Genomic DNA, 23,469 nt, shown 5'->3' with positions numbered 1-23,469 from the left:
CCAGCCCCAGGACCACTATTTGCGGCACCCTCGCCTACTGACCCCAGGGACCCCGTAACCATTCCTCAACTACTATAGCTGAGCTTGTCGAACCCCATGCCATCACCTCCACAGACTACATCCTACTCGGAGACATGAACTTCTACCTTGACAACCACAGCAATCCCGATTCCACCGCACTCCTTAACAACCTCCCCAACCTCGACTGAAGCAGCACCTCCACACAGCCACTACACCTTCAACACCACCACAGCACTCAAGCCCGCCCTGCGCCTAGCACAGAGGAACTGGAGCAAGGTCACAGAAGAACACCTCAGCACCAACCTCCTCCAAGACCCCCCATGTGCCACGACCGCACCAACTCAGCAGTCAAAGAATTTTACCGCTGGATCGCCTGCTGCGCCGAGAAGCTTGCACCCCTCCGCCACCCAGCCAAACAAAGCCCCTGAAAGTCACCTGGTTCACCACAGAACTACAAGAAGCCAGACACTCCTGCAGACGCCTTGAGAAAACCTGGCAAAACCAGAAAACCACAGAAGCACTAAACAACCACAGCTGCACCTTGAAGGAAAACGACCAGCGCATAAGAGACACCAAACGGACCTTGATCTGGAGCAAGATCCACACCAACACAACCAATGCCAAAGAACTGTTCAACGTCTTACAGCATCTCACCAAACCCCCAGCAAAACAATGGACGTCACACCATCCCAGCAACTCTGCAACAAACTCAGCTCCTACTTCCATAGGAAGATCAAGGTCCTCTGCGACAACTTCAGCGAACATATGCCAGACACCACATCCCTCCCCTATCCCGCCGATAAGCCTACCATCATGACCTGGAATCCCGCCACCATCAAACACATTACTGCTACCATGAAGAAAACCCACTCAGGAGCCCCGACAGACCCTTGCCCACCACACATCTTCCACAGTGCCGCCGCCCCATCACACCAGAACTAGGACGGGCCATCAACACCTCCTTCAGAACCGGCACCTTCCCGGATGACTGGAAGCAGGCAGAAGTTAAAGCCCTACTCAAGAAACCCTCGGCTCACCCAACGGACCTGAAAAACTACTGGCCCATCTCCCTCCTCCACTTCACAGCCAAAGTCACTGAGAGACTCCTAAACAGTCAACTTAATGCTTAAATTTTAAAATATGAAGCGCAGGTGCTCAATTTTTTTTCTGGTGTCCACACCTACTTTTCTCTGGCTCCACCCACTTAATTAGCTCCCCCACATCCTCAAAAGTCGGATGTAATATGAGGTACAAACACCTGTTAGTAACAATTCAGGGAAAGGGTGGAAACAGTAACATGACTATTGCACCCAAGAGAGGGTAAAAAAAATAAACTTGTGTGCACTAGAGGAAGTAGTGATGCCAAGGCATATACATGCATTAAGTAGAGGGGCGGGGGCTGCTGTAGTAATATATAATATTACACTAAGAGTCTTCGGGTGTAGTGCACCAAACAGGAAATAAGGACATGCTAAAAACTGTGGACCAACAGCAGCACTGAAACATACCAGATCATTAAGCAGACTGTCTCAAGAGTACAGTAACCATTGCTTCCCCATCCCAGACAAAAGAGCAGCTTACTAATGCATTAATGATGGGCAAATTGCTGCTCTCCATGTAGCCGGCGTCTCCCTCTGACCACCACCCTCAGCACACATCCTGTCCCGGGACTGTCATCTGAAAGCAATTGTACTTCACTGTACTCTGCACCTGAGGGCTTAGTAGACTTGGACACAGCTGTGGCTTGCCCCCGTGCTGAACAACAAAATGCAGATGAGGGAATGAGGTGCATCTGCAGAGCTATTATTTGGTCTCAAGATGGGAATATCCAGGGCAAGGCACCAGGAAGTCACAGTTAAGGCGACTAGGCAGAACGCTGCACGTGGAATTTGTGCACGCTATGAGAGTTATAGAGCACATGGTGGAAATTTTGTTTTCGTGAGTCTTTGAATTGGGCTTTGGGCGTGTAGTTGTATGGTTTAGCATGGGGCACAATTCTAGGTATGCTGTAAATGTTTTTGATTCAGTTGGCGGCATGGAGTTCTTTGCACAGTAATCAATGATTTTCCATGGAGCATAACAGGTTTTCACTAATCACGAGTTTGTCATTTTATTCTTTTTCAACTTTGGAGGAGGTCTGTAACTTGATTAAGTTTGGTCTTGCACATTATGCACGGGGTGATTTAGGACCTAAGTGCTCATTAACGGAAGACACAGGTTATCAACTGATAATGATGTGCTTTTTTTTTTATACCGTACAGTTACCCTTACCCCTGAATCTAGTAATGGAATAAACCGAGGGTGTTTAGGGCAGGGTGGAGGTACGTTGGTGGGTCTAAACTAGACACTAAAATGACCCGGCAGAGCAGACACAAAGTTGGGGGCACAGGCAGGTCTGTGTGTAGTGTCCAGATTAGAAAAGGGTGCTTGTAATGTAATGTAATGTAAAAGAAACTTATAAAGCGCAGCTAACACCCAACGGTTTCTTGGCGCTAAAGCAAAAGGAGGCAGACAGTCCGAGGGGCTAGAAGCGTTAGTTGTAAGCATTACAAAACAGATGGGTTTTGAGAAGGGACCTAAAGTGGATGTAGGAGGAGGCTTGTCTCAGGCCTAACGGGAGAGCGTTCCAGTATAACGGGGCAAGGAATGAGACCCTTAGTCCACCCAATTTTTTACGTTTGAAGGTCGGGGTCCGGAGCAAGCCCAGGTGGGAAGAGCAAAGATTGCGGGAGGGGACATAAGGATGTAGTAGAGAGGAAATGAAAGAGGGGCCTGTGCCTGCAACTGATTTAAAAATGATGCACCCCAATTTGAACTTACAGCATTCAGATACAGGGAGCCAATGGAGGGATTTTAACAGAGGGCGGACATGTTGGTGTCTAGGCTGATGGTAAATAAGCCGTGCCGCCTGGTTTTGTATGAGTTGTAACCTCTTCAGTTGATAGGCTGGTATGCCAACGTAGAGCGAGTTGGCATAGTCTATCCTGGAGATGACTAGGGCCAACAAAACCAGGGTAAGGGCCTCGGTGGTCAGGAAGCGTGTGATTTTTCGGATTTTCCTTAATTGGAAAAAACTAGAGGAGACTACCGCGTTGATCTGGGGCTTCATAGTGAGGTCGTTGCTGATAACGATCCCAAGGCTTTTTACTGAGTTGACAGGGTTGGGGGGAGGACCCAGCCTCGTGGGCCAGAAGGTGGATTTCCAAGGATTGGCAGTCCCCCCGACAAGAAGTAACTCTGTCTTGTCGGGGTTGAGTTTCAGATGGTTCACCCCCGTCCAGTCACTGATGTGACAGAGGGTGGTTTGGAAGTTGTCGATGGAATGGTCCGAGGAGCTAATATCGAAGACCAACTGAATGTCGTCCGCGTAGTTGAACGCGGTGACACCGCTGCCGCGTAAAGACCGAATTAGGGGAGTGAGGTATAAATTAAAAAGAAGAGGAGATAAGGAGGAGCCCTGCGGGACGCCGCAGGTTAGTTCGACCTCGTCAGCAGAAAACTGAGAGAGCCGAACCGCCTGGCGGCGATTGCTCAAAAAAGAGCGAACCCAGTCAAGGGCGGTGCCCCGGATGCCAGCCTCCTCGACACGGTCGACGAGGATGTTGTGGTCGACCGTGTCAAAGGCGGCCGACAGGTCCAGGAGCACCAAGGCCTGACTGGTTTTAGAATCAGCCCCTCTCTGCAACTCCTCCATAACTGAAAGTATAACGGATTCCGTAGAGTGGTTGGGTCGAAATCCAGCTTGTTGGGGATCAAGGAAGTGAGAGTCTTCAATAAAGGTGCTCAAGATGTTGGTGACATGAGACTTAATGACTTTGCTGAGGTAGGGGAGGAGGGATATAGGACGGTAATTACTCATAACCGTGGGGTCTGCCGTAGGTTTCTTCAGAATTGGCACAACCTCTGCTTGTTTAAATGACCAAGGGACTAGGCTAGAGGAGAGAGAGTTGTTCAGCAGTGCCAAAGGGGGAGAAGGGCAGACTGTAAAGGCCTCACGAAGAATCTGGGGAGGGCAACAGTCCGTAGGGAATCCGGAGGTAACCTTTTTTAAAAGAGCAAGAAGCTCCATCTCCGAGATTGGAGGAATCTGAGTCAGCTGCAACGAGTTAGAAGAGGGCAAGGAAGGGTCAGGCCTAGGGGGTGGGGCGGGGTCGAAGAAAGAATACTGTTCTTGATATTGGCGATTTTCTCCACAAAAAAAAGATTTAAAGAATCACAGAGTGCCCGAGAGGGAAGGGGTTTAATGGTAATCCTATCTGGGTTTGACAGTTCCTCCACGATGGAGAAAATATACTTGGTTCTATTGGAGGAGTCAGCAATTTTTTGGGAGAAGTAAGTGGTCTTGGCCTGCAGGACCGCTAATTTGTATTCCTTAAGCAGGGTTGTAAATCGTATTTTCATGTCAGGGGCGTAGCCACGTCGCCACCGGCACTCAGCCTGCCTGAGGCCCAGCTTCAGGGCTTTGAGGTCCTCCATGAACCACCTTTGAGCATCATGCAGGCGTTTAGTTTTGATCTGTCTAAGTGGGGCCACAGTATCACTTGTTGATTCTAGCCAATATGTAAGGGCGGAGGCTTGGGTATCGATGGATCCAAGATTGGGGGGGTTGGAAGATCTAAGTAATGTGACAAATTCACTAAGATCGGCCCTGTTCCGATTCCGGGCCGAAAGGTTACCTTCCAGTACTCTGCTAGGGCAGGGAGTAATCATGAGGGAAAAAGAAATCATATAATGGTCTGACCATAGACAAGGTGAGATTGAAAGGGCGGTTATGTCCAGGTTGGAGGTCCAAATCTGGTCTAGGGTGTGACCCTTAATGTGAGTTGCTGATTTTAAATGAGAGAGGCAGTTCATGCTAGCGAGAAGGTCGGAAAATGTAGCAGAACAGGCACTCTCTTTGACGTCAAAGGGTCAATAATTGAAATCACCTAAGATTAAAAGTTTAGAGTTATTGATGACAAGTTGGGAGATCATGTCTCCGAACATTGTAGGGAAATTGGGCATGGACTGAGGGGGACGGTAGACTAAGACACAGATGAGCGGGGTCAATGGAGATTCAAGTCTCAGCATAAGATGGTCGACCGAGGGAATACTGACTGAAGTCAGGGCAGAGAATCTGATAGAGTTCTTAACAATCGCTGCAACCCCGCCTCCCGATTTTCCAGGAGCTCTGTTTGCTTGGATGATGTAATAACCAGTGGGGATTGCCACAAGAATGTCAGGGGCAGACTCCTCATTGAGCCAGGTTTCCGTTAGTAGTAATATATCCGGTTTCTCAGAATCTAGTAGGGCAAAGATTTCCAACTGGTGTTTTACCAGTGAGCGTGTATTAAGATAGAAGATTTTATGGTTGGAGTTTAGAGGCCTATTAATAGTGGGAGAACTGAAGGCTGGGAGAGAAGCTGGGGGTGTAGGGGTTGCTATCTCAGGGAAGGTGTCTCTGGTGCAAAGAATCCCCAGTGGCTCAAGGCTGGATGGATGTGCTGGGGGTGTAGGGTGACAGAAGTGTAAGAGGATCAAGTCAGCAGAGGTGTATTTGATAAAACCGGCAGGGGGACATTCCCCGTGCCCCGGCTGGCCGCGGACGGGCGCAGACGGGCTTGCCTTAGGCGCGCCTTCTTGGGGGCAAAGATTGAAGTGCATTGGAGTTCAATGTTTGATCGCCAGTGGCAAATTAACAGTGACCTTGAAAGAAGTCTGTGAACACCTTGTGTGCGGCTAGCATTGTGTTAGGTGCGTAGGGTGGGGAAGAGGGTCGCTGTAAATGTGACAGAGGGACACTATTACTCGAGCTGAGTCTAGTCTCCAGTGTGCTGGTAGGAAGGAGCACTTTCATAAGTGATTGTTAGAGCTGTGTATGGTAAGAAACCTCAGCACTCACCATCGGTAGCAGCACTCAAAGGCCTCTAGCTTGAAGCTGATTCTCATACCACAGGCCGCAGAGTAGGGAAGCAGCACCCTCGGGATGTTCAGCTTGGAGGCCCACCAGTGCCAGGAAGAGCAGCGGGAACAGTAACATTGCAAGTCAGCGATGTGGAGTGCTGCGTGGGCGGGCCATACTGCTCTCAGTGATGGACACTCACAGAGCCCAGGAGCCCCTCAGCCACCCTAGAGGAGCAGCCAACTGCTCAGCCTGAAACCCACTATCCTCGAATCACAGGAGCCGGCCCCTCAGCCCTGTGTGATGGAAGAAGCACCGCAGCACAAGAAAAATAGCATAGAAGCTTCTGCAGCTTGCACTTGCCCCTCTTACAGTGGTGGCTCCCGCTCCCGGGGCTTGTAAGGGCAGTCCAGTGGCACATTGGCAGGCTTGTTTCAGGACTATGGCAGCAGCCGGGGAGCCAGTGTATAATTTGTTTTCAAGTGTTCCCTCTAGTCTAGAAATTGTCCACTATCAGAGTGACGTCAGGATCACTGTAGGGACAGGAAGCAGAAGCGGCGAGTAGGGCGTAGGTTAGAGTGGGGGTCAGTGCCTTTTCTGAGAAGGCTGACCTGCTCCAGGGGCTGCGCAGCTTTTCAAGCAGGAGGGACCAGGGATGTGATTACAGCCGGGGAGAACACTGTATATTCTATTATTAGCCTTAGGCAGGAGCATCGGCATGCACTGCTCAGCTGTGTGCTCTACGGATGAACATGAAGTCAATATGGAGTGTAGACCCAGCCCTAAGAAATAAGTGCCGGTGATAAGCACAAGAAAGCACCAGCACACATTAAGCACTGCTGACCACCTTCATCGAAGAAAACGTCATCCTGGACGCCTTCCAGTCTGGATTCCACAGCAACCGAAGCTATGAGACCGCCCTGCTCGCTGCCACCGATGACATCCTCATGCTACTCGATCAGGGACACACTGCTGTCTTCATCCTTCTGGACCTCTTCAAGGCTTTCGATACCGTCTCACACTGCACGTTCGCAGCCAGTCATCACGATGCAGGGATCCATGGACCGGTCCTCGACTGGATCCAATCCTTTCTCTCCATCAGAACCCAGAGGTTTAGACTGCCCTCCTTCCTCTCTGCACCCACTGAGATCAACTGTGAAGTACCCCAAGGATCATTGCTCAGTCCCAAGCTCTTCAACATCTACATGGCCCCCCTCGACGCCATCGTCAGACAGCATGGGCTCAGGATTATATCCTAAGCTGACGACACCCGGCTCATCCTCTCACTCATGACGAATCCTGAGAACACCAGACTCTGCTTCCAGGAAGGAATGAAGGCCATCACTGCCTGGATGGAGTACAGCTGCCTGAAGCTCAACTCTGAGAAAGCAGAGGTCCTCATCCTCGGACCCGCCACCTCCGCCTGAGACAACACCTGGTGGCCCTCCACCCTGGGGAGTCCTCCCACCCGCATAAAACCTCAGCATCATCCTCGATTCCTCCCTCTAAATGACCCAACAGATCAACGCTGTTGCTTCCACCAGTTTCATCTTCCGGCGCATCCCCTGCAAGGCCTTCGAATGGATTCCCCTGAATGCAGAAAGGTTGTAACCCACACACTCATAACCAGCAGACTCGACTACGGCAACGCCCTCTATGCCGGAATCAACAGAACTCTCCTACACAAACTCCAAACCATCCAGAACTCCGCAGCCATACTCATCCTCGGGACTCTGAGTTATGAACACATGACCAACACCTATGCCACCTCCACTGGCTCCCCGTTGAGAAGGGGGTTACCTTTAAGCTCCTCACCCACGCCTACAACGCCCTCCACAACATCAGACCTGAATACCTCAATGAGAGAGTCTCGACCCACGTGCCCAGGAGGAACCTCCTCTCTGCCGACCTCACCCTGTCAGAGATCCCCCACATCAGCAGAAAAAGAGCAGGCAGGAGAGCCTTCTCCTACATCACAGCCAAGACCTGGAACAAGCTCCCAGTGAACATCAGGTGCTCCCCCGACCCTGCACACCTTCAGGAAGACCCTCAAGACCTGGCTCTTCGACTGATCCGGAGCTGCACAACGCTCCCCACCGAACGCCTTGAGACCCTCACGGGTGAGTAGCGTGCTTTATAAACCCCTGATTAATTGATTGAAATTAAATCAATACGCCTTGTAAATGCCCTTTTTCATTCATGCTTAGAGAGGAGGTGACGTAAAGGTGAGAGCTGCTGAATCCGGAGCTGGGGAACAAAGATCAAGGCTGGGCATGGACCCAACATCCTGTGACTCCATGCAAAGCGGTCCACATCCCGTGCCTACAAAATGAATGTGTCCTTGTGCGATGCAACCGGTGCTCATGGAAAGTGCTCAAACACCCTGCAGTCGAATCCACGCTATACAAAAGTGCAAAAATCAAACCCCTTGTGTAGGGTGAGGCCATTGCTGTTTGTGCATAGAGGTACCTTTAAAATATAAGAAGTCAGGTATGAAAGAGAAATGGAGGCTGAACTGGCTATGCAGATGTAGGGCTGGAGACATGCTGATATGGGCTACTGCAGGAGATGTCCTGGAGGGTGGGGGAGTGAGATGGCATCTGAGTTGATTAGCCCCTTCCTCCCCTTGGCCTGATCCCAGCAGAACTCCCCCTTCCTAGGTGTGAAGGAGGCCTTGACACCCATTGTAAAGAAACAGTGAACTAAGTGGGGATAGGAAGGGTAGGCGACACCCCCGTGTAAGGAGCATATTCATAGCCTCTGTTTTCATGGGTTGTAGTCATGGGGGTTCTTAACTCCTTGACAAATGGATCAGAGACCCTCAGACCTTGATCTAAGGTCTCACCTCCCTGCACCAAGCTTAAGCCACCACCCTGTCCCGTGTCTTAACGTCACAATAAGGGGGTTGTATTCCACAAATGACCAGACATCCTTTATGTGTGCAAGTGAAAGGACAAACACAAGAGAAAGAATGGACAGAGCGCTGAAACTTTTCAGATACTCACCCCATCACAGATCTTGGTTGAATCCATCATTATTCTTTAGCTCACTTCGCCACCTCAGTTCAGACCCAACTATATGCAAATCAGTCTTGACCCTGTGCCTCATTGGAACAGTCCAGCCCGTACTGCCAAACCAGGTCTTCCCTCAACCAGAAACTAGAATCCTGGGACCGGTTTTGGGGTTACAACCCTAAACAGCCAGGCTAGCTTGATTCGAGTGGCAAAGTGAGCAAGGGACCCACGTCTGGGCATACCCTCCCAACTTAGGGCGAACAAAGCAAACACAAAGAGATAATGGATGGGGCGGGGCAACTTTTCAGAAACTCACCCCCAGTCGCAGATCTGCGTTGAATCCATCATCATTCTTTAGCTCACTTTGCCACCTCAGTTAAGACCCAACTATATGCAACTTGGGGCCAGATGTAGGTCGGTCGGTAACGGCCGAAAATCGGTATTTTCAGCCGTTACCGACCGGTATTTCAGAAATGGTATGTAGGGGCATCATTTTACAGAATCGGTAAATTTACCGATTCAGTAAATTTACCGATTCTGTAAAATACCGTATCGGTATTTGTACCGATTCGGTAAATCTCAGATGTAGGTGGGACTCTTCTGAGTCCCAAAGGCCCTACAAATTCGGTATTTTAACACCCAATCCAATTAGGTGTTAAAATACCGAATTCAGGTGTGCATGCACTTGTGTGCATGCACACCTAGCCATGTGACAGACAGACATGCCCTTAGGGCATGTCTGTGTGCCACATGGCGCACATGCCTATTTTTGGGGTGCCAGAGGGTGTCAAAGTGACACCCCCTGCACCCTTGCAAAAGTCGGTATTTACCGATTCGGTAATTACCGAATCGGTATTTCCCATTCATTCCTATGGGCTTCACAGCACATAGGAATGAATAGGAAATACCGATTCGGTAATTACCGAATCGGTAAATACCAAATTCTAACGATTCGGTATTTCCACATCTGGAAATACCTACATCTCCCCCCTTCATATTTACCGACTCTGAAATACCGAATCAGTAAAATTCGGTATTTCAGAGTTGGTAAATATGATTTACCTACATCTGGCCCTTGGTCTTGACCCTGTGCCTCATGGAAACAGTTCAGCAAGCACTGCCAGAACAGGTCTTCCCTGAACCAGAAACAAGAATCCTGGGATGCAAACTGAATTTGAGAGTACATGTTATTCACATCATCCACCTTTCCTGCCACTTATCGCACCAATAAATAAATAAAACATGGGGTTTGATGTTTTAAGCACACTTGCTTCTTTCTTTATGCCAGGGCATCCTTTTATCATTTTATTCGGTGTGCATCTGTAAGCGAATGGTAATGACCACACCTCATGAAGGAAAGTACTGCCTAAGGGTTCATAGCAGCATAGGGGGTAATGCTTCATGAAGGAGCTAAATCTAAACAAAGAAAATAGTAAGGTTATTACCACCATGGATGAGCAAGATAACAGCTTTAGTTTCAGCCACAGAGAAAGGCAAAGGCACTCATTTTTCAATATGTAAAAGAGTGTATATAGCATCTTTCATGGACATAAATCGTTGTTTGACTGTTCAGTTAAAAGGCAAAAATAAAGATGACACATTCAAATAATCCCAAGGAACTTTCGCCATCTTAAGAGTTTGTAATGTCCATGCAAACTGCATTACTGAACACAATTGATTCTGACCATGATAAAAAACAGACACATCCTCTTGTACAATATCAACAACAGATGAAACAATACTGTCCAATGTTTAAATGTGGGAAGAAAGTGTGTTAATACTATTATCAACAACAACAAGGACTTTTTTCAAATTAGTCTTGTCTGTCGCCCTTAAACGGGAAGCAGCTCCCATATTTTATTATAGTTGCATAAATTAATCGTTTTGATCTAGCCTCAGCAGGCCCCTTTATCAAATCTGTCAAATCAATGTCACCGGATAATACTGACAAATGTTGTTTTACTGACGACAGTGTTGAGTGTTTTAACCAGTTTTGAAATAAATTTCCAACATCGTAGGAGGTACCTGAATGGGAGTTAGAAAAACGTGGATCAGGCCTATCCTGTGTATAGCCAGGGGCCTTGTTATGGAAACGGAGTTGGCAAGCATCTGAGCTGGTCTGCCAAACCAACCAACCTAGGGGGTCTAACTCAGAAATATTAAAAGTAACATTTTGAAACAAGGATTACAGGTTGTCAGTGGAATAATCAGCATGATTGGTCCAGTTCAAATATTCAGCCAGAGTAGGAATGGCAGGGGCATTAATTTGCTACGAAGTAGCCAGTCCAAAACAAGTAGTCTGACAGACCAAATCATTTAAGAATAAAGTTTTTGTCGGGATGAGGCACGTGCGATGTAAAGCTTCAGTGCCCCGCACTTGCAAGGATCTAGAAACCCAAACAGATTTAAGATCTATTGAGGCCTTCCACAGATCATAGTCACCTACTGACAATTCATTAAAAAGGATTGGAGATACACTAATTTGGTGTGGGTGAGCATCACTTTAGGATTGGACGAAACATTTAATTAAAAATAAAATAATTCCGGTTTGGATTTATCAAAATCTTTAAAATATGTACATTTTTTCAAAACGTTTTTGAGCTACCTTCCAATGGAGCTGGGCAATGTTCCCATTGTGTGTAATTAAAAACATTTCTAAATGTATTAGCTTTATGAGCCCTAATGCTGGTAGCAAAAAAAACCAGCATAATTTGTAGTATTCAAATACAAATCATCAACATAAAATGCAGCATAATACTTCAAATCTGAAAACAAAGATTGTATGGCATGTACATCCCAATCTTCAGACCGTACATTGTGTTTCACTACATCACCCATGGAAACACAAAGTACATTTGGTACGTTAATTATATCTGTAGGGCCATGAATTTGGAACTCCACTGCATCCAAACTATGCCATCCGCAACTGGCCTGGTGGAGATGTTGGTATATGTGGATATGTCAAGAGATCATTCCAAAACACCTTTGAATTTAACAATAGTTGTCTGACTCCAGATGCTTGCCAAAAAAGTTATAAAAGTAGCCAATCTCTGATACATCTAACATTAGACAACACAGGACAAACATTCAGAAGAGAGACGACATCTGAAAAAATGTGTGAGTAGCTAGAAGATACCTCACGGGCGCACCACCATTGGGGCCCCTGGTTGGTACTCACCAGGGTGGCCCTGTTCTCATCATTGGTATCAACTAGCTTAACGAAAACGTGTCCGACTCCCAAAAGTAAAAGACAGTGAATGGTGCAGTGTACACAAACTTATATGTGACAAGGACTAACAACGTTCAACATATAACAAAACAAATACTGGGCACACAAGAATAAGAACCTTTTTATTTGTATTCTCCTGTCTGCCAACAGTAAACACATATATAAAACAAAGAGAGAAGCGAATACTACCTATCGATTCGCTTTCAACTCGCTGCCTGGCGAATCGATAGGTAGTATTCGCTTCTCTCTTTGTTTTATATATGTGTTTACTGTTGGCAGACAGGAGAATACAAATAAAAAGGTTCTTATTCTTGTGTGCCCAGTATTTGTTTTGTTATATGTTGAACGTTGTTAGTCCTTGTCACATATAAGTTTGTGTACACTGCACCATTCACTGTCTTTTACTTTTGGGAGTTGGACACGTTTTCGTTAAGCTAGTTGATACCAATGATGAGAACAGGGCCACCCTGGTGAGTACCAACCAGGGGCCCCAATGATGGTGCGCCCGTGAGGTATCTTCTAGCTACTCACACATTTTTTCAGATGTCGTCTCTCTTCTGAATGTTTGTCCTGTGTTGTCTAATGTTAGATGTATCTGAGATTGGCTACTTTTATAATTTTTTTGGCAAGCATCTGGAGTCAGACACCTATTGTTAAATTCAAAGGTGTTTTGGAATGATCTCTTGACATATCCACATATACCCACAGATTTACAAAAAACAATTGCCTTGTGGACTAGGTCACTGTGTTTCTTGATTGCATGAGTGGAGGGCGACCTAGTCCTACAAATCCCTCTGTACTCCTAGTATATGAACCTGGTGGAGATGTTGACAAAAGTCAGGTCCCTTTTCATGATGTGAGAAGACGAATGCGTGGCCAACGTTCCATTGACCAGTTTCACAGCAGAGGGTCCAGGTATGTAGTGACCATTTATGAGAAGGAAAAGGAATGTAAAAAATCCAATCGACATAAAAAGGAAAATGGCAACGAGGACCATCCATATGTATGTCCAGGGTGGAATCAAATTAGACTTTTTAAACTAGGACACAAAAATAGAGAATTATATAGGGGTCAATGATGAGGTAGAGTTTGAGTCGAAAGAGAAACGTGACTGGAGAAGGGTATCCAGTTGAAAATCAGGCAACGACTCGGTTGTGGGACAAGCATACTCTGTTTCCTCATTAAGACTGGAAGTAGGGAGGTTTAGCAACGGGTTAATGACAGAGTCCATCTCTATGGCAGTATCAGGCTGTGTGGTGTCAAAAGTGGCCAATACTGGATTCCTGGAATTCGCTGTACAAGAAGACACTAGTGTTATACTATTCAGGATCAGCCAGATGTTGTACCTTGACATTGTCCACAGAGACGTTTCTGTTGTCTTTTCGACCAGGAAGTGGTGGTAAAATGACTGTATTAGTTCCCTTCATGCCAAGCACTGGGACAAGTGCACGATAAGAGGGGCCAAACTCGTTTTTGTTCTCCATCTTCTCTCGGACCAGGTCTCCGACTTTGGGTGGCCAGCCGACTACCCGAATCTGCAGTGTAGCATCAGTGGCAAAGGGTAAGTGTTCCTTTGCAAAACCGTCTTGGGTCTCCTGTAGCTTCTGTAATACAGCAGAAGGATTATCAACGTCAAAGGCTGTGCCAGTTGCCGCCATGCCTAGACCATCAACGTCTGGCACAAACATTTTCATGCCATGGAGCATTTCATATGGGGTCCGCCCACTCAGAGATCTTCTAGGGAGATTATTTACTGCACGTTGTATGCTACACAAAGGGGCGAATCAGTTCCAGCCAATACCTAAGACCCTAGCTGTCAAGAATTGCTTTAATTCATGGTTCACTCGCTCCACAACTGAATTACCCTCAGGTCTGTATAGAGACGAAAACCTTATGGTCTCCTTGTACGCCTTAGAGGGGAATGCTGGATGCTGGCCTGAATGGAAAGTGCCACACGCAAAAATTCTCACAAAGACACGCAAATCCCTGATGAAAGTTCGAGCATCAGCACTGCATTATGGCCACACCCAAAGAAAATGTGTGCATGAATCAACTGCAACTAAGATGAATTTATAGGCAGTATCTGAAGAAAATGGACCGCAGTGATCTAAATAAACACATTCAAAAGGTCTATTAGATATACACAGTGGTGTGTGTTTTAGACGTGTTACTGTAGATGGCTTAATCTGTTGGCAAATGTCACAGGAAAGTACATAATTACTGGTTTGTTTGTATAAACCATGCCAATAGTAACGCTGCTGTAAGATAGAAACAGACGCAGACACTCCATCATGGGCCGAATCCAAGCCTTTGTGTGCGGCTGTTATCAGTGAAAGTCTGTGGTCCGTGTTGGGAATCAACCTGTCACCAACGTCATTAATCCTCACATAAGGAACTTTATCGGGACTTAACCTTTAAGAGTATCTCGGAGGGAAACACTGCGGGTAATTGCCACCCTTCTCTGTAGCAGCAATTGCTGCCAAGATGTCATTCTCAATCTTATTCATGGGTCTTGTAATCGCTGCAACTGAAAACGTGGCTACTACCGATTTAGCTGGTTCGTCAGCTAAACGTTCGCCAACCGCGTATACTCCTAAGCGCTGGTGGCCAAGAGTATGAATTACTTGTGAGAGGCAGGCATTCTTTAAGATCTCTGACTCGAACCCAAAACATTTTATGCTTAATTGCGTTGCCTTTAGAATCCATTGGGACCAAAAGTGTAAGTTGTCATTGAAAGACTGAACACAGTAGTAAGAATCACTTACAGTGAGAGTAGTCACATTCGGATCTGCAAACTCAAGTGCCAGCACCAGAGCAAGCAGCTCAGCTAATTGGGCGCTTCAGTCTCCTAGTGCCTGAGGTTTGCAACACTTGACTTGAACTCTTCGTTCACTATGGCACCCGCCACAATTGCGCATGCTGCTAAATAAGAATGCTTTGACCCCGTCACCGGTTGCGCTGAACCACAAGTGTAAATGATACAATGGTACACCTCCAACAGACGCATAGACATAAGAGCAGGATGAACAAATTCATGCTGTAAAAACTCCTGTGTTTTCAGGGATGAGTCGAAGATGAAGGTGACATCTGAAGATGTCAATGAAGTAGCTTATTGTATCCAACGTGGATGCAAAGCTTCTGAGTTTGGTACACTTGCCTTCGTCACTGCTTCCAGAGCAGGATATAGTGTGACAACCAAAATGCACTTCCCCTGTGCCAGGGCCCGTTCCTTTAGGATCGCCATCTGGACAGCTGCCAGGATTTTTTCAACAGTGGAAAAAATCAGTTCAGCTGTAGTGTACAAATGGGATTTGTAAGCAATAGGCACTGTGTCACCTTCATTAAACTTTAAGTATGTGAAAACCACTGCACTTGGCACAATACGTATCGCCAGGTTAGCATGGTTATCACGTATCAACAAGTATTTAAATTTAAGAAGATCAGACTGCAAAGACTGCAGGATAGATGAATGTTCCGGAATCCAGCAGGCTTTTGAAAAAGTAGGTTGTATCAAAGAATATGATGGTTTGATACTAAGCATGGGCGGAAAATCCGTTCCGCTCGCGGATTTTGCGGATTTTCGGGAAATTCGCAATCCGCGAGATTCGCGAATCTCCCGCAAAATCCGCAAATCCGCGAGCAGCGGATTTTGCTCGCACTGCTCGCACTGTTCGCGTGAGTTCGCGCCCCGCGAATAAGTGCAAAATTGCAGAAATACGATCTTAGCAAAACTGAAAGTAACTACTTACCAGGTTCAAAAGTTCAGGCTCATCATTAGTAGCCATTTCCTGTAGTGCTTCCTGAGGGGCCCCTCCAGAGTTCAGTTGCCAGTTGAAACTATTATGTGACCCTGCTCTGAACCTCAGAATAGTTACACATATGCCACAAAGGTCCTGAATTACAGCTAAGGGAGACAAGCAGGAGCCAGGCTGGAAGTTAAAATCCATTAATCAGCCCCTAATTCATTATTGTCAGTTGGGGCAGGGCAGGTGTTGTAACTAATTTTGCAACAATGAAAGCACTTAGCAAGTGCAAAAGATCACTAATCAGGGCGCACTAAGGAAGCAGGTGCCAGCTAAAAAAATATTCTGTGACACATTAATCAGCCCCAAATTAATTCAGGTCACTTGAGGCAGGGAAGGTGTGCTTTGCTTTGCCGAAAATAATGTACACTGGACAACCAGAGGGTGTGGTGATGAAACAGAGGGTGGCATGGGTGAGCCAGAGGGTGGCATGAGTAGTCAGAGAGTGGCAGTGGTGACAGAGAGTGGCAGTGATGAAGAAGAGTGTCCCAAACAGGCTGGACACGTAGAAACAACAAGTTCGCATAACTTGCGACCCGACAGGTAAGTTCGCAAATTGCGAAATTGTAAAAACCCTCGCGAACTGGCAGAAACACGGGCGAACACAAAAAAAAAAAAATCCGCAAATTCGCGGGAATTCGCAGATTTTGCGGATTGCGAATCCGCAAATCCGCAAAATTCGCGAACGCGAGATCCGCAAAATTCGCCCATCCCTATTTGATACGATGGGCATACTCAGGAATATAAGTTCGACCGAAGTTAAAAAATCCCAGCAAAGACTGCAGTTTTTTCAGGGTTTTAGGAGGTCGCAAACGTGCACATTTCTCCAAGAAGTGAGGCGCCAAGCATCTACCTTCATTATTGAGCTCGTAGCCCAAGAACAACACTGTGTACTCTGCAATGTGTGATTTTGCAAAGTTAAACTTATAGCCGTAGTCCGCAAACAAAACTGTGATGCGGTCCACTCAACAAAGATGTGGCCATAATTCAACGTCCGTGAGATAAATATCATCAACGTATGAGTACACATCATGGTCTATGCTGTCTAACAAAGACACGAAAGGGTGGCGAATACACCTGGGCTGCTTTTGTAGCCCATTGCCAAACGCCGAATGTGTTTTTGTTTTCTGCCGGCGGTAAATGCGGTCCATTGACTGCTTTCAGGTGACAGGTTATGACTGAAAAGGGCGTTTGGAAATAGCTATACTGTCCACTAGAGCAGAACGTTGGGTATTCTGAACCGCACAGGTGCGACAACGAGAATTCAAATGCCAATAATCCAAAAGTAGGTGGTACAACCCACCGGATTTGGTTACAGTAAACAGAGGGTTATTCATCGGTGACACACTTGTCTCAATTACTCCTTGATACTCTAATTGATTTAGAATCTCAGAAACAGGAGATTTTGCCTCCCGCCGGATGGGATACTGTGGTTGTGGCTGTGGAATAGACAGTAATGGTATCTCATGCAGGGGAGAATCTTTATCCCAGCCCACCTGGGTACAGTACAGTGCCAGTGCAAGCACCAAAGCCCACTCTTCTGCTAAAGCCTTTGCATGCTCCTTGGAGACGTTAAGTGAAAAACTCGGGAGTATTACCTTCTCCCCCCTCAGAACAGAAAGAACAAAAGGCGGGGGCCAATCTGCCTCGGCCAACAATATGTCATAAGAAGACCTCAGATTTTCTCATCAAATCCCTTTAATTACATGTTGTATGTTACCTTCAATCATAAGGACTATATCATATAATCTGTCAGGGGAGCCACTCGGGAAGCAGCCGTTTCAACTGTGTTGAACGGTTCAGTTGTTGTTGCCTCCAGAAATGTACACAGTGCTTGCCGCACTATGGTAACCTCTGCTGCGCTGTCTAGCAGCCTTACTGCCCATGTTAGGTTCCGGTACTGTGTCCTCACCATCTGTGGCATATCTCATTGTTAAAGCAGCAACTTTCTTTTTCTGAAACTGTGGGCACTGACGAGGAAAATTGTCCTGTTTCCCCTTTCAGTCAGTCTGACGAGGTTGCTCACGTCCTTACGGGGCACCTCGACCTCTTCCGTGCTCCTGGTGGTAACTGACACCAGCCTGTGAGCCTGATGTGTCCTGTAAAGAAAGAGGAGATCGCTGATCAGGAACCTGAAATCTGCCAGGAGACCTAATTCTCGCGCAGTCGTGCCAATCATGAGTGCGCTCAGAAGACTCAGGTGCTGTTGACGCTGCACGCGATCCTTGTTTCTGTTGTTGCTTTCCCTGCTTTTTTATTTTCCAATTCTTTTTAGGAAATATTGGACGGTCATCTTTTGCAGACTGTGCCGTCTGTGTTTGCTGTTGTGCTGGTATTTTAGCAAAAGCTTTAATACCCAAACTATTGCTGACAATTGTGTTATAGGCATCTGCAATAATTTTTTGGTAATTCAAAGGGTTTCTCATCTTCTGGGACAAGGCGCAAGGCATTAGACACTTGAAAGTTAACTGCATCTCCCTTGACATTAGCAAGGATCAGATCAGCAACTACGTCGAGCACTCCAACCAACATCATCCCCGACTCCACAGCCACCTCCGGTCCGTGCTCATCTTGAATACGCTTAATCACGGAGGGGAGCACTGTCATCGAAGGTGTGCAAAAACATTTTGCATACACTGCCATGAACACTTTACCCTATTTTCACAATCGGTTTCTTCAGGTATTAAGTTTATCTGCAAACTAATAGTTTAAATCATGTGTTTTTCCACAGAGATGATATTAAAAAATACCGCTTCCAGCTAGTCAAATTTCTCTGCAAGCCAGTAAGGTAAATCATCCTTATTCTGTGGACGCTTGCCCATAACCAAATTAACCATGGCAGGACTAATAGTATGTCCGGAAGGTCCAGCTGGTGGTGCAGAAACCCCAGGTTCTCCTGGTAGAGATTGCATGAGACGTATTGCACTAGAGCTCTGTGCACCTCAATTAGATGCTGCAGTGGGAGTGTATACATGGAACAAGTTATCATCTCCATTCACTGCTGGAAAGGTTACCCAAGAATAAAACACTTCAAAGTGGAAAGCTGGATCAGCTCCAACCACAAAGATAAGTTTGATACCCGCGTCTGGCACTCCATATACGTGCAAATGACGACGGAGCGGTGCATGGGTATTAGCCGCTATATCAGCATCAGCCATAAGGACTAAGAAAAAAAGAACAACTTAATGCGTGGCAGCGCAATATAGAGTAGTAATTCCAAAGAAAAAACGTTTAATTATATCGAGCATGAAAAGACCTATACACACATCAATATAGATTCCAAAGAAAAGCCCTGAGCTTCTGAAGTAGCACTCCACAAGTGTTCAGTTTTCACAACCATTTAATCAGGAAAAAACATCTCATGACTCTGATGAATCTCTCTCCTTGATGCGTTTCTGCGTTCCAAGCACCTTAAACATAGGATGGCGCTTCGGTAAAACCTGGGATAGCCCTCCACCTTTTATCCCCACATGGCACTCACTTTTCAGTAAGCGGGATGCCGGGAGTAGAAGTCCTAATTCTGCACCAGTACTACTCGAGTGCTTCTTAAATAAGAACCAGACCAAACATTAGGGGCACCATGTTGCGGGGATGTTCTGGAAGGTAAAAATACAGTTTGCTCCTTATATCCTTAGATTTCGTTCAGGCTCTGCTGGTCTAGATCTAGTCAGGGTAGGCACAAACCCGCCATGCCCGCTCCTCTCATTAACGTACGCTCTCTTAAAAAGCATTATCAGAACACCTTTGATCTTTTGGAGGATAGGAAACTCGATTTCTTGTTGATTACAGAGACATGGCTGGACGAGTTCTCTAATCCAACCATTGCACTAGCCATTCCATCTGGCTACGAAATCTCTCGACTGGACAGATCTATAGGGAGAGGAGGAAGGATAGCTATAATATATAGAGATAAGTGGTCCCACCAACAGGCTGTCTCAGCACTGGGAGGAGACTGCAAAGCTCTGGATTTTAGTATCAATGTTTCGCATCATTTTACTCTTGGAGGATCTTTGATTTATAGACCCCCAGGCCCAGCGGGTACATTTACCAAAGCTCTGGGAGATGCTAATATTCCACGAGCTCTGCTTTTCACCCACTACATCATTCTTGGTGATTTAAATATTCATTTTGACCAGGCTGGTTCAAAGGACACTCTTGATATATCAGACATTTTGTCCCTCGCTCAACTTAATGGGTTGGGCTTCAAACGCATGTAGGGGGCCACACCTTAGATCCCATCTGTTTGAATTTTCCTATTGCAGTTGAGCCTCCCACTCCTGTGTCTTTCGCAGATCACGTTTTAACATATTTCTCCAGGGTTCAGCCAGACGGTAAGCTTCTATCCCGGTCTGGGCGTGAGTATCGGTAACTCATCGCTATTTAGCCAAGCCATGGACTCCACCAGACCTCCCCCTGCCAGAGATCTGTAAGCTGGGCTTGCTGGGTTCACTAGCTGGATCTCGAACACTGTTGATCTCATAGCTCCGGCGACCCGGCATAGGCATTTGAGGGATTCCCGGTCTAACCCCTGGTTCACTCCCAAGCTGATGTTACTGAAGCAGGAGTGTAAGGAATTTGAGGGGAAATGGATGAAGGGTTTTCATCTCGAGAATAAACTCATGCTGAGAACTAAACATAAAGCCTATTATACATCTATTGCACATGCCAAAAGCCATTACTATGGGAATAGAATTGACGCAGCCAAGAATACCTCCAAGGAAATCTTTTCCATAGTTCAAAGTTTCCTGACCCCAAAAGCACAAGCTAGTATGATCTCTTCCTCGGACGTGTGGTGTGAAGATCTCTCCATTTTTTTTATGGAGAAAATCCGCACCATTCAGGCATCCTTTACCTCCAGCAATAAAGACCAGAATGCTCTCCTCGACAGAGGCACCCTATTGGTCCCTCACTCTCATTTGCTGGCCACGTTTACCCCCATAGACCTTCCCAGTTCCCTTAAAATTTTAAAGGTTCTGAAATCAGGATCCCCTTTGAACCCATGCACAGCTGTACTTCTTGCTGACGTGGCCGATACAGTGAATCCTGAAGTCAATAGACTTAATACCATGCCCTTTACAGAAGCTCTTGTCCCGGCCGCGTGGAAGCAGGCCCCTTTTGACAAAACCCTCACTTGATCCACTATGTCCGTCGAATTACAGACCAATCTCACTTTTGCCCAGTATGACCAAGGTTTGTGAGAAAGCTGTCACTAGACAGCTGACTGACTATGTTGAAAGTTCAGGCCTTCTCCACCCGACTCAGTCTGGATTTAATGCCAGATTTAGTACTGAATCAGCCCTGGTGGAAATCTCCCAAGCCATTAGAGATTGCCTGGATGCCGACGGGAGATACGCTTTGGTGTTGCTAGACCTCTCAGCGGCATTCGATACGGTCCCCCACACTTTGCTGCTTTCCCGACTGGCGGAGATAGGAGCTTGGGGCTGGCTCAAATCCTTATTGGAGGATGGGACACAGGAGGTATGGCTCCCATCGTTTTCCATTGCACAGCAGAACGTGACCACAGGAGTTCCACAGGGCTCTTCTCTGAGTCCTCTTCTTTTTAATATTTACGTCACTCCTCTGGTTCAGTTGGCGGAGGACTTTGGAGCGAAAATAATCATTTATGCCAATGACACACAGCTCCTGTTCACTTGTAGGAAAAGTGAAGACTCTACTTCGGCCCCCAAACTCTGTCTGACCTCAGTTTTCCGTTGGCTGGTGGGGGCTGAATTGAAATGCAATGAGGAGAAATTAGAAATTCTCTCATTCTGCAACTTTCCCGCCTGGTTTAGGTAATCGGTCTGGCCCTCTGACTCAGCTTTGCTTACTTTATCGGGGAACCCAGTTCAAAACCCTGGGGTCTGGTTGGAGGAGAATCTCCGATTCTCAACCCAGGTCAAGAAACTGGCAGGGACTTTCTTCGGTCTCTTAAAATCCCTCAGGATGTTTTGTCCCCTTCTTCGTCAGGCGGCTAACGAGTCAGTGATTCAAGCCCTTATTCTTTCTCTGCTAGATTATGCCAACGCTTTATATGCTGGCATCCAAAGCTACATATTAAATACATTGCAAGTGATACAGAACACGGCGGCCAGGCTGCTTGTGAACGTTTCCGCTAGATGTAGCATGCAACAACACCTACGCGCTTTACACTGGTAGCCCATGGCAGAGAGGGTCAGATTTAAGATCCTTGTTATCCCCCACCATGCTCTGTATGCGACTGGGCCTAGCTATCTTCAGAAACAGTTTTCCCTTTACACCGCTGCAAGAGAACTGCGTTCCTCTACTCAACTCCTGGCCCAAATCCTGTGTTTCTGCTTGCAAAGGTCAGGCGGCTGCTCTTTAGCTGTGAAGGCCACTTTGGCCTGGAACAATCTGCCATTTGCGATTCGGTGCATTTAGGACCCGATTCTATTCAAGAATGTAAATGTAAATGTTGTAGTACTTCTATAGCACCCGAATCACCCCACATGGGGTCTCTCCGGCGCTTGTACGCATACCGCTGTGGAACCCTTCTTGGCTTTTTCCCTGTGAGGCGCCCACTCCTGGGCACCCCCAAGGTGCAGCCAAGCCTCCTAGCACTGTTGGGGCTGTTTTTGAAGAAGCTGAAAACTCATCTATTCCCCTAAATCGCTGCTTTTTGTGCTTCTTCACTCTCTCAAGGTTTGCGCAAGGACACTCTTGCAGTATCTGTGAGCATTAGAAATATTAAATAACATAACATACACAGAACTATGAGCAGGAAACCAGGACCTCGGTGTGAAGGGGTGTACCAGAAAACCCACCTTGGTGCCCAGAACCCATATCCAATTAGATATAGTGTCTCATTCGTTCTCTATAAAACAGCGAAGCTACCAATGATTAGACATCCTAGAACATGCCACTCCGTCCCTCTCAGGAATCGCGGAAAGAAGAACACTCTTTCGTTCAAACACTCATACTTGTCCACAATGTGAGTAAACAGAGACACGGTACAGTTTAAAATGTTTATTTGAACTAACGTGCGCTATACTGCAGTACACAAGCCAATACTAGCAGCAAAATGCATAATAACAATATATTCAGCATGGTTACAGTTCCATAAAGCACAAAAGGGGAAATCATATTAAAATTATAGTGGAAACAGGACTGCAGCGCATTACCACCCTCCCCGTGCTATAAAATAGTTTATTATAAGTATATAAGACCTCTAGGCTTTGTCAGGGGGACTCCGTACCGCCAAGTTTAGATGCAATGAATTACATCTCAGGACAAGCACAGCTCCTCTTCTTTGAAATCAATCTCTCCAAGTGCCTTTTCATGCATGCAATGCCATATTAAAAGCACTCGACTTTCAGTAGTGCAGCTGTGTTCGATGTTGTGTCTAAGGGCGTGGGACTGACCAAAGTGAATCAACGATTCAGAAATGGGGGTGGTGATGAACAGAGTGTCTGAATTAAGCAGACCACTCTTACCCAGTCCAAAGATCAGGGCTTGATCCATCACCGTTATTTATCTCACTGCACCATCCCAGCTCAGAACCTG

This window comes from Lissotriton vulgaris, chromosome 3_2, assembly GCF_964263255.1.
Source record: "Lissotriton vulgaris chromosome 3_2, aLisVul1.2, whole genome shotgun sequence".
Lineage (NCBI taxonomy): Eukaryota > Metazoa > Chordata > Amphibia > Caudata > Salamandridae > Lissotriton > Lissotriton vulgaris.
This window is presented reverse-complemented; position numbering follows the sequence as displayed.